Below are 13,078 nucleotides of genomic sequence, written 5' to 3'. Positions count from 1 at the left end.
ATTTAGGCTGTTAAAATTAAGTCCTGCATTTATTGTAATGATTTTTCCCAATGTCTCAATTCTAATGTCTAGTTAATTGCCATGTGATGCTCAATCCTTATCAATACTTGCTATAACTCTAAAATTTATAGTTGTCTTATGTCACAGTTTTAACCCCTTCAAAGTTTATTGTCGTTTACTTAACTCATCTCACCCTGACCAGAATCTAACATTCCAATTGGCCTTACCAACTGTCTTTGATTAGCAATCAACTAAATTTAGTGGACTCAGCCCTTCCCGTATATATTTCACACTAGTTTGGGGATGTGCATTGCACAGGGGTGTGCATTGCTTACAGGGCAGTGTACTTTTTAACAATAGCACATGTTCACATTTTCAAAGTGAACATTTTATAAGTGAGGCACTAATTTTTAAGAATTATACAAGAATTCAACAAGGATTGGGCAAGGGGCAAGACACAAGGCAAGTACTCTTGTAATACTATGTTTTATGTATGTCATTGTATCCTTTAGCAGGTGCTGCTGTAACACTGTGTCTTATGTGCTTACTTGGTTCCCACTTTCATAATAATGCACAATATCTTCATATTCCTTTTTGCTACCTCTTGTCTCTATAACAAACTACATTACTCAATTACTCCTTCTCCCTCTCCACCTGCACTGCTTATTAGCCCATCTCTCTTAAACTCACCTTACTTTTGTACTCATGAACTTTACCTATTCCTAAACACTCTCTCTCCCCCCTGCACTTCAGCCAAAAAACAGTCTCATTACTGCAAATCTGCTTCTCATTTCATGTCACTCTCCCTCTTGCTCATACTAGCTGCTGGTGACATATCCCCTAATCCTGGTCCCTCACAACCTCCTAGCCTTTCACATCCTTGTGTGCCTTTCAATAGACTTCCTAAACTAAACTCTAGTAACCTTAATCGCATTCCTCTTACATCTAAAACCATCTCCCCCTTCACTTGTGCACTCTGGAACTCTCGCTCTGTTTGCAACAAGCTCACTTCTATCCATGGTCTCTTTATCTACCACTCTTTTAACCTTCTGGCTCTTACAGAAACCTGGCTCTCTGCTTCAGACACAGCATACACTGCTGCACTGTCACATGGAGGTCTCCATTTCAGCCACACTCCTAGGTCTGGCAATAGACAAGGAGGTGGTGTCGGTATTTTACTTTCCTCTCGTTGCACCTTCCAACAAATACAGCCCTTCTCTTCACTCAAATTTTCTTCATTTGAAGCACACATGATTCAGTTATTCTCTCCCCTCTCTATACGTGTTGCAGTCATATACCGCCCCCCCCCCCCTGCTCCCCAACTCAATTTTTAGATCACTTTGCTGCCTGGCTTCTTTATTTCCTTTCCTCAGACACCCTACCCTCATTCTTGGTGACTTTAACACATCCCTCTTGACAATCCCACTGCCTCCTCTGCAAAACAACTTCTTCAACTGACTTCCTCTTTCAGCCTGTCACAATGGACTGACTCTCCCACTCACAAATATGTCATTCCATTGATCTGACTTTCACCTATCGATGCACTCTTTCAAATTTAAGAAACTCCCCTTTTCCTCTCTCTGACCATCATCTCCTAACTTGCAACATCACTTCCCTACCTACAACTCCCCCTACCTCTACCCCTCACACCAAACTTCACAGAAGCACTAAGTCACTAGATCTGCATCAGCTCGCTAGCTCTCTCAAACCTCTCCTCTCATCCATCACCTCCTTTTCCTGCCCTGACCAATCTATCTGCCAGTATAATTCCACCCTTACATCGGTCATTGTCACTCTGGCCCCTCCAACCTTAGCTCTGAAACCACACTCTCATCCTCAGCCCTGGCATACTCCTCTGACACGATACCTACGCAGATGCTCCCGTACTGCTGAGCGACACTGGAGTTCAGCTGACTTTCTTCACTACAAGTTCATCCTGAACTCCTACTATTCTGCCCTTAATCTTTATAAGCAACAATATTTCTCTAATCTCATCTCTATTCTTTCCTCTAACCCTAAACATCTGTTCTCCACGTTCAACACTCTTCTCCGCCCACCCCCACCTCCTAACACAACCTCTCTCTCAGCTCAAGATTTTGCCAGCCACTTCAACAACAAAATTGACTCCATCAGAAGTGAAATCAGCTCTCAACATACTTCCAATCTCCCACCCCCTCAAAAGCTAACAATCACCCAAAACCCAAATATACAAGAATGCAGCTCTTTTGCCCCTGTTAACAAGGACAAAGTTTCTGCCATTATACTGTCCTCGCACCTCACTACCTTTCCCCTCGACCCCATCCCCTCACAGCTACTCCCCTCCTTCTCTTCTACCCTCACCCCCATACTAACACACATTTTCAACCTCTCTTTCAGCACTGGTATATTTCCCTCATCTCTAAAACATGCACTGGTCACACCTATACTCAAAAAACCTTCCCTCGATCCAACCTCCCCTTCTAACTACCGCCCCATTTTCCCTACTCCCTCTTGCCTCAAAGCTCCTCAAAAAGCTAGTTTACGCATGTCTATCCCATTTCCTTACACTAAACTCTCTCCTTGACCCACTGCAATCTGGATTTCGTTCCCATCACTCTACAGAGACAGCAATTGTCAAGGTTACCAATGACCTACTTAGAGCAAAAGCCAAAGGCCACTTCTCTCTGCTTATCCTCCTTGACCTGTCTGCAGTCTTTGACACTGTTGACCACCCTCTTCTCCTCCAAACCATCCAATCCTTCGGCATCTGCGACACAGCTCTCTCGTGGTTCTCTTCCTATCTGACTAACCTTACATTTAGTGTAGCCTTTTCCGGAGCATCCTCTGCCCCGTTACCACTTTCTGTTGGGGTACCTCAAGGCTCTGTCCTTGGTCCCCTTCTCTTTTCAATCTACACGTCATCACTAGGTTCCTTAATAAAGTCCCATGGGTTTCAATACCATTTTGTATGCCGATGACACCCAAATCTACTTCTCTGCACTAGACCTGCCTCCTTCCTTACTAACCCATGTCACTAACTGTCTTTCTCACATCTCATCTTGGGTGTCCTCTCACTACCTTAAGCTAAATCTCTCCAAAACTGAACTCCTTATTTTTCCCCCTTCTTCCAATGTCTCCACCCCCAAAATTTCTATAACTGTTGATAATTCCATCATTACCCCTACCCCGAACGCTCAATGTCTTGGGGTTACACTTGACTCAGATCATTCCTTCACTCCTCACATTCAGTCCTTGGCTAATGCTTGCCGCTTTCACCTTTATAACATCGCTAAAATTAGACATTTCCTTACACAAGATATAACCAAGATTTTAATCCACTCTCTCATCCTTTCCCGCCTCGACTACTGCAACTCCATCCTCTCTGGGCTACCTAGCTGCCGCATAGCTCCTTTACAATCCATTACGAATGCCTCTGCCAGGCTCATCTTCCTACTCGTCGTTCTTCTTCATCTGCTGCACCTCTCTGCCAATCCCTTCACTGGCTTCCTCTTGCCTCTAGGATTAAACATAAAATCCTCACTCTGACATATAAAGCTCTCACCTGTACTGCTCCCCCCTACATCTCAGAACTTGGCTCTAGATACTCTCCCTCCTGTCCCCTTCGATCAGCTCAGGATCTCCTCCTCTCCTCCTCTTGTGTTACTTCCTCACATTCCCATTTACAGGACTTCTCCAGACTGGCCCCCATCTTATGGAATTCCCTGCGTCGCTTCATAAGACTCTCCCCTAGTTTTAACAGCTTCAATCACTCCCTAAAAACTCTACTATTCAGGGATGCATACAACCAACACTAACCTTTCCTAACTCCATTGCTTTCCCCTTGAACCCCTTGGAATGTAAGCCTATGGGCCCAGCTGTTTACAGATCACTTCATAAGAGCCGACTACAACAGTCAAACTCTCAGGCAGGGCCCTCTACCCACTTGACCCCTACAAAAGCTATCCTGTACACCGACTATGTTTACAGCGTTGCAAAATCTGTTGGCGCTCTACAAATACCTGATAATAATAAAAATTAGATAAGCTGATATAATAAAAAAGTACCTGTTGGGTTTATTCTGTTAACGGATAAATAAACAGTTCTGAAATGTTTCTGAAAGGAGTTAAACGTCTGATTTGGAGGTGTTAGAAAAGTCTGCCGCAAATAGCGGCGTTACCTTTAGTTGTTTTTTTCATCGGTAGGGTTCAGTTGCAGTTTAGACGACCGATTGTTGGGCAATATTCCTCTTTATTTGTTGTCCTCCAAACAAGTGTGAGACAAGGGCTCCTTTTTGCTGGTTTTCCAAATGCTGGGCTGTTTCAGACAATCTGTGTTCCCTAAGGACAATCTGGAAGCCTTTGGCTTGTAACCTCCTGACGCTGTATGGATTATCAGGGTATGCCACAGTCAAATTGTGGTTTCCAAAGTAGCAGGGTGAAGAAACTTTCAGTGGATAATGGGGTCCGTTTCCTGTAGGCACCACAGCGGCAACGTGTATATCTGTCCCTCGTTATTTTGTACTGGGGGGCACTTTGAAATCTGTTCAGCCTAGTGAACTCGTAGGGAACTCCTCCACTATCCTCAGTTGTACAGGTGATAGAGAAAATGCATCTACGCGTTTCGGCTGTATGTCAGCCTTTATCAAGATGCTCACCTGTACTATCTGATCCCCTTTTATAGCTTAGCATGCTTAATTAATGTGTGATTGACAACCTGTGTTGCCAATGAATGTATGCAGGGTTGATTATGTATTGTTACAAGCTTTTTACAGGTAAGTATTTCTTATTATTTAGTTAATAATTGTAGGTTTTATTTAGCTCTATTTTAATTATGTTAAAGTTAAAGGTGTTATGGTTAGGGTTAAACTTAGGCTTAGTGTTACATTAGGGTTAGGTTTAGGGGTTAATATATTTATGTAGAGTTAGTGATGTCGGAGGTTAAAGTTTTAGGCGTTAATAATTTATTATAGAATATTTTGTTGTGGGGGGCTTGCGGTTTAGTGGTTAATAGGTTTATTATAGTGGCGGTGTGGGCGGATGGCAGATTTGGGGTTAGTAATCTTTAAATAGTGTTTGCGATGCGGGAGGGCAATGGTTTAGGGGTTAATAGGTTTATTATAGTGGCAACGATGTCGGGGAACGGCAGAATAGGGGTTAATACATTTTTTTTAGTGGTGGCAATGTCCGGAATGGCAGATTAGGGGTTAATAATTGTATTTTAGTATTTGCGATGTGGGAGGGCCTTGGTTTAGAGGTTAATAGATAGTTTATGTGTGTTAGTGTACTTTTTAACACTTTAGCTATGAGCTTTATGGTACAGCTTTGTAACGTAAAACTCATAACTACTGACTTTAGATGGCGGTACGGATCTTGTGGTTAGAGAGTGTACCGCTCACTTTTTGGCTTCCCAGGCAAACTCATGATACCAGTGATATGGGAGTCCCATTGAAAAAGGACTTTTTTAAAAGTGCGGTATTGACGTTGCGTGACGGCCTAAAAGGTGTGCGGTACACCTATACCTACAAAACTCGTAATAGCAGCGTTAGGGAAAAAGCAGCTTTATGGGCCATAACGCTGCTTTTTCACTCATAACACCAAACTTGTAATCTAGCTGAATGTCATTTAATTAGTTTGGCCTCAGAAGTTCACTCAGGGCCTGATATTCAAAACCTCATCGGCATGGAGATAAATCTTTGGGTTTTTTTTAGACCTTGTATTGTAATGTAGGAGTCTCTGTTTCACATAAAGAAAACTACATAGCAAGATAATATACATTTCTTATTTATTTATTTTTTTCTCTTATTTTATTACAAAAATTTAAGATTTCTGTGTCAGGATATAGAATAATCAATTATAAAAATAGATTCCAGAGCCTATTTACAAAACTAAAAGAAAAAAAAAAGATATTACATACACGGAACTTATGAAATCCATTATATTTTATACTACTTTACAGTATGTATATTTCAAAATCAATAATCAGTACAGTTATGTTCAGAATTCTGTGTTTGTGTACCTTTTGTAAATTTTTCAAGAAGAGACAATAAAAAAGGGAGCAAGGAGGGAATCCTCTCGCTCCCCGCCCCCTTCTCCATCCCCAAACCACTGCAAAGCTTAAATCCATTTAACCTCCTACACTGTAACTATCTCATTTATTTGAATTTTGTATTCAGTACCCATGAATATTATGCATGTCCCCTATGTTTTGACATAGTTATTTAAACTATTTGTTTTGTATATCTTATAATCATACGCTTTCAGAATTGCTTATTTAGATAGAGGATTTTTTACTTTTCAATTGAAGGAAATTTTCTCAAAAATCCAGTTATTAAAAATAACAAATCTAATCCTTAGAATCGCCAACTGAATAAATTTGTTGTTGGATCTCCGTAGAGGCTTTCTGGTAATGAATATTATGGTTTCTCTTGAGAGAGAGATTTTAATACCAAGTATGCATGAAAAGAAATATTCCACTTTTGCCCTTAATTGGATCAGTCTAGGACAATTAAACATTAAACATTAAATGTAATATATTAGGATTACAAGCTGAGCACTTCATACATATATTTTTAATTTCCTTTTTCCATTTCTGTGCTCTTCTAGGCGTAATATAGTCATGATGAATACGTCTAAATTGGGACTCTCTGACTTTAGCAGAATTTGTTAAATGTTTTGTAGTGATCAGGCTTTTTTGTAGAATCATATCATTGTTTGAAGTAGAAAGAAGTTTATCAGATTTAGCGCTGAAATCATTTACCAATCCTCCTCTAGAGTAAATAACAGTATCATATAAATAGATAATAAAGATCCTCCCTTAACCTTCAGAGGATCTTATTAAGGATGTTTTTGAAAAAAATAGGAGAGGCTTTAATCAGTTGAGTTAGCTAATATTTAGCTTGCATAAAGTAGAATCTATTAATATTAGAGACCTTATATTTCCTTTGAAATTCTTCAAATTTGTATATATAAATGCTTGAAAAAGCAACCAAGTGCCCTATGTTGGTCACATGTTTATCTTTCCAAGTCTAAAATCATTTGTTATGGAGGCCTGGTAAAAAATGGTTATTGCCAAGTAAGGGGAGCTATGTAGAAGTTCTGTACTCTAGACCCAGAATAAGTTTAATCAAGGCTCTCCAGGCCACAAGAACATCTCTCATTAATGAATGTGAATAAATATATCCGTATTGAAAGCATGATGAATGAAGTTTAAAGAAAACTGTTCACATATTCTATCATCCATACTGTGGCTTGTATATTTACAAGATTGAAATAGCCAGTCTAAATGTGATCTCAAAAGGATTGTATAGTTGCATAACTTTAAGTTAGATAAAGCCAACCTCCCCTATTATAGGGTAGGAATAACTTCCCCATTGTAATCCTGGCCTTTCTGCCTTGCCAGAGAAAATTTCTCAAGGCTTTTAAAAATCTTTTTATACCTTGATTATTGATTAATAAAGGAAGCATAAGAAGAGTGTACAATATTCTGGGTAAAATAAACATTTTAAAGGATGCAACTCTTCCAGACAGCGAGAGGGGGAGTTTTACCCAAGTTCTCAATTTAAAGATTACAACAGTAATTATTTTTTCATACCAATTATTAGGGGAAGCCGACAAATGTAGGCCCAAATATTTTAACAATGCTGTTTCTGTGAATGGATATGGCCGATCTAGGTTAATTTTCTTAAACCATAGAAATTTATATCCGGAAATCTGTATTATACTTTTTGAGTTGATTTATAATCCCAGTTATTTGCTTATCTGGAGTAGTTATACACACCAGTAGGTCGTCTGCAAAAACTTAAATCTGAAAAAAGTCCTTACCAATTCCATGACCCATTATACTATTCCTCAGCCTCATAGCCAAGGGTTCTAAGATCAAATTAAAAAGAAGTGGTATCATCAGACATCCCTGTCTAGTCCCTCTATATAGAGGGAAAGAACATGATATATAATTATTAATTAATAAAGTAGCAGTGACTTCTGAATAAACATTAGAGACAAAGTTCAGAAAGTTACCACTGAACCCAAAATTTACTAGAGCTTTACACATGAAATCCCACTCTACTCTGTCAAATACCTTCTCTGCATCCAAAGACAGCAGGAAAGCCTCCGGCAGAGCAGGGAACACTACCTTCCCCATCTCTTCACTATACTGACAAATGATGTTTTGGATCTTCCTTATATTAAGTTCAGAAGTTCTGCCCATCACAAAGCCCACCTGATCTGGATGAAGAAGTTTAGGCAAAATTAGTTTTAATTTGTCCACCAAGATTTTCATTAAGATCTTGTAGTCAAGATTTAAAAGGGAGATATAAACATCTCTTAAGATAAAATTTGTGTTTCTAAGGTATTGAATATTAGGCCTTCAGACATATACATTAATGTACCACACATGAAGGGGTTAAGGCAAACATAATCCACATATGCAGATTATCAATATTAATGGTCCAGTTCTTTACTCTTGCTCCTGAATGTTCACTCTTTGGTGTTGACCTGCAGAATGTAAGACAGTGTTAGAAAGAGGTTGCATGGAGCAATAGGAGTATATACTATACAGTATATGAATAGAAAATAGGGTGCAATAGGAGGAGTTATTAAGAGTTCTATTAAGCAAAATACGTTAAAGGAAAAGGTTATACTGAGTAATAAGGGAAGTTATAGCTAGGGGTAATGAGGAAGAATATAATGAGTTACAGGAAGAGGTTGTATTGAGCAATACTTTATTATACAAAGCATGAGGGTGCTCTGTGTTTTTATCTTATTTTTATTGAATAGAGATTTATATTTTTATATTACTCCCGGATTGACTTATTTCTGGAGTGCCCAGAATGTATTGAGCAATGGTAGGAGTTATAAGGTTATGTTATATGGTGCAATAGGAGGAGTTATAAGGTGATGTTATATGGAGCAATATGAGGTGTTATAGAGAGAGGTTATATGGTGCAATATAGGAGTTATAGGAAGATGTTATATGGTGCAATAGGAGGAGATATAGGGAGGGTTATATTGTGCAATTGGATGAGTTATAGGGAGGGGCAGTAGGAGGAGTTATAGGGAGATATTATATGGAGCAATAGGAGTAATTATAGGGAGAGGTTTTATGGAGCAGACGAGATATATGGAAAGGCTATAGGGGGCAATAGGATGTGTTATAAGGAGAGGTTATATAGAACAACAGAAGTTAAAGGGAGTGGTTATATGAAGCAATAGAAGGTCTTATTGGAAACATTTTATGGAACAGGAAGATCTATAGGGAGATATTCTTAATTGAACAAAATAAGTAGATGCCTGAGGAGGTTATAGACAGTGGTAGGGTGAAATATATAGAGATGTTTTATGACAGACTAGGATGAGTTATAGGGAGAGATTATATGGAACAATAGGATAAGTTATAGGAAGATGTTTTATTTGAACAATAGAAGTAGATATCTGTAGAGTTTATAGACAATATGTATGGTGAAATATATCGAGATGCTTTATGGTGGAATAAGTGTAGTTAATAGAAGAAATTGTGAGGTATATTAGAGAAGGTATAGGCAGACAAGTTCCCAAACAGGGTACCTGTTCACCTGTGATCACTGCCAGAGATGCAACATTGGTGAAATGTAAGGTTGCGCAAAAGCTCTCTTGCGCAATCCTGCCCCTGCCAGCAGCTTCTGAAATTGTGGTTGTAGGCTCAAGGGCTCTGAAGCTGCTTTATGTAGGAATAGGATGAGTTATACATATTGGCTATATTGGGCAACAATAGAATGAGTTATAGGAAAATGTTTTATGGAACATTTGTCAGAACGCTCATTTTTGCTACGGTCAATAGTGTGCCTCAGTCCCATTTTATTGCTCCATTGTTGTGTTTTTTCTAACATCCATAGTAATGAGCTACTTTCTATTTATTACCCAAGCTATTCTTTGGGACACGTTGGATTAGCAGGCCTATGCTGTTTTCTTGCTAAACTGTTTAAATAGCTTTGCCCGTGTATTAGATCAGATTGTTACTGGGTACAGTAAATCTAGTTTTTGATATTTCATTGCCAACTTTGCTTGTTCATTGAATTATCCTCTGTCTGTCACCTCCCCTTCACCTTTTGAACTGTGTTTGACTACTCTTTGGCATGATGATTTGGCACCTCTCTTATCCACCTGGATTTAGACCTAAGCCTGCTCCCGACTGCTCTTTTGCCAGAAGATTTTGTACCTCTTTTCCCGTCTGGATTTCTGACCAATGCTGGTCCTGACTACTCCCTGCTTGGTGTATTGTACCATATTTGACTGTGGCGTGATGATCCAGCCTGTCCAACTAAACTACTATTCTCTTTCACTACCTATTGAGAGTCAAGTTCTAGGTTATTCTCAGCGTTTTGGGACAGTGTTACAGTTACTAACTAGCCACTTCTCAGCCTCTGGGTCCTTTCTTGGACAGACATTTACTACTGTTCTAACAACAATAAGAGGAGCTATAAGGCAGCATTATTTGGTATAGTAACATGGAGAGGTTACATGAAGCAATAGGTGGAGAACAAAGGAGAATTATGTGTAGCAATTTGAGAATCAATAGGGGATTTATAGAGAGGTTACTTGGAACATTAGGAAATTATAGTTATATAGAGATATTGTAGAGAATAAAAACTATTGTTGTAGCAAAAAGTTATATGAATATATAGAATGAGCGACAGAGAAAAGTAATAAAAGTTATTTTGAGCATTTGCGTAAAATGCATGTAGATAAAATATCACTAAAGCGTTCATTCATTTAATTTCTAACTCACCTGCATTCCTGTATCTATATGTTCCTACAACAGCAATGATGACCAGAGCGACAACAGCAACCATTAGACCAATCAAAATGCTGACATTGTTGCTCCCCTTGGGTTCTGTTTAGAAGAATAAATAGGAATAAGAAAAGTGAAAATATGAGAACTGATTTAAACGGTTCTGTTTCAAGCAGAGCTTATTTTAGGTTCCTAATCCAAATATCTATGATAAAAGTAATAACTGTAAATTCATGACATTTAAATATAATTTGAGCCATTCCAAATTTCCAGTCCATTAGAATTTCCATGGAAAGTGTCTCCCATGGCTTTTGGTGGGGCTTTCAAATTTTTAACTATTCCAATCTGTTTGAAAAACCTTTGATTATATTAATATTATTATTATCAGTTATTTGTAGAACGCCAACAGATTCGGCAGCGCTATAAACAAAGGTATGATATGCAGGTACCATTTATAGGGAAACAGTTGGTAGAGGGCCCGGCCGAGAGTTGCTCTGTTGTCAGCTCTTATGAAGGTGATCTACAAACAGCTGGGCCCATGCTAAGGGGGTTCAAGGGGATAACAAAGGAGGAGATGAACTGAGGTTAGATAAGGTTAGTGCAGGTCGTATGCATCCCTGGACAGTAGAGTCTTTAAGGAGCTCTTGAAACTTTCAAATCAAAACTAGGGGAGCAAGGCAGAGAGGTCCACAAAATAGGGGACAGTCTGAAGAAGTCCTGTATGTGGGAATGTGAGGAGGTAACAAGAGAGGAAGAGGTCGTGAGCATAGCAAAGGGGATGGGAGGGAGAGTGAGAAGGTCTGAGATATAGGGGAAGCAGTGCAATTGAGGGCCTTGTTTGTCAGAGTTAGAATTTTGTGTTTAATTATACATTTATATTAAGTGTTTGAAATGCATTTATGGTATGATTATACTCCTATACCTTTATATGGACCAGATTACAAGCGGCGGACTAATTTGATTATCACTCATGACCACTAACTGCACGCAAGGTAAACATAGCGCTGTTGGGTTAGCACTTAGGCTGAGCTGAGCCTGTAATGCAGATGCATAAGGGTCAGATAACAGGAAGGGAACTGATGCCCCAGGAAGTGCTCAGCTCTGAGCAGTCAGGAAGAGCTCAGCAGACAGAAAGCAGCTCAGGTGTCAGGGCTCAGAAATAAAAAATAAGTTGATTTAAAAGAACTTTGTGGATCATTTCAGTACATCATACAGCTGAACAACACAGCACTGCTATTACATGTTAAAAGTAAATTGCTAGCACATGCGCTAACTTCAAGATATTGCAATTGTCCTTACTGTCCTCCCGCTCCCTATAGACTTCTATGGGGTGCACTAAAGAAAGCCTCTTCTATTTATTGCTCATGTGCTAAGCTGAAATTGTGCTAGACCAACTGCGCTAAAGCCGAAGGTGTGTTAGGAATACTTTACATTCCTATGTTCTTTACTTAGAAGATAAAATTATTTTTATTTTTTAACCCTTATACTTTGTCAGATCTCAAGTCGCGTTCATTCCTTTAGCACTATTTAGGCTTCTACTTGATCGCAACTTATAACTTTCGACTTGTAATATCAGCGCTATTTAGCACAGTCCCGATATCCACTGAAAATAATGGGTACGCTAGAGCGATGAGGGCAGTGCTAAAACTTCTCTGGTAAATCTGATTTAATATTATAAGTGCGCCACTTGTAATCTTGCCTTACGTGGGCAATTTAACTCTAGCATTCCAAACCATTAGACCTGTAGATTTTAAGATTTTTTTACTTTTTTAATTCCACCCTTTGGGCCTATTGAAAAAAATGTAAGCTTCTCTTGGGTGTTCACTCAGGTCACAGGTTAATAAACTACATAGGCTGAGTTCACCTTAGTGCTGTTAAAGGGACACTGAACCCAAATTTTTTTCTTTCGTGATTCAGATAGAGCATGCAATTTTAAGCAACTTTCTAATTTACTCCTATTATCAAATTTTCTTTATTCTCTTAGTATCTTTATTTGAAATGCAAGAATGTAAGTTTAGATGCCGGACCATTTTTGGTGAACAATCTGGGTTGTCCTTGCTGATTGGTGGATAAATTAATCCACCAATAAAAAAGTGCTGTCCAGAGTTCTGAACCAATAAAACAGCTTAGATGCCTTCTTTTTCAAATAAAGATAGCGAGAGAACGAAAAATTGATAATAGGAGTAAATTAGAAAGTTGCTCAAAATTACATGCTATATCTGAATCATGAAAGAAAAAATTTAGGTTCAGTGTCCCTTTAATCATTTTTGGTCACTAAAGCTGCTGCTAAAAAAAAGTTTACACCATCCAACAGCTTACAAAGCTGTTCAATGTT

General features: G+C 38.8%; 1 long non-coding RNA gene across 1 annotated transcript; it reads right to left on the bottom strand.

Annotated features, from left to right (window-relative positions):
- Nucleotides 1-5,748: 5,748 nt before the first annotated feature.
- On the bottom strand, nucleotides 5,749-12,649 carry LOC128636079 (uncharacterized). The gene is made up of 2 exons (XR_008398657.1): nucleotides 10,741-12,649; nucleotides 5,749-8,471 (listed from the first exon to the last, which is right to left on the bottom strand). It is a non-coding gene; the product is annotated as an uncharacterized LOC128636079 (long non-coding RNA).
- Nucleotides 12,650-13,078: the final 429 nt, after the last annotated feature.

Source organism: Bombina bombina, chromosome 7 (assembly GCF_027579735.1).
Source record: "Bombina bombina isolate aBomBom1 chromosome 7, aBomBom1.pri, whole genome shotgun sequence".
NCBI classification, from domain to species: domain Eukaryota; kingdom Metazoa; phylum Chordata; class Amphibia; order Anura; family Bombinatoridae; genus Bombina; species Bombina bombina.
This window is presented reverse-complemented; position numbering and strand designations above follow the sequence as displayed.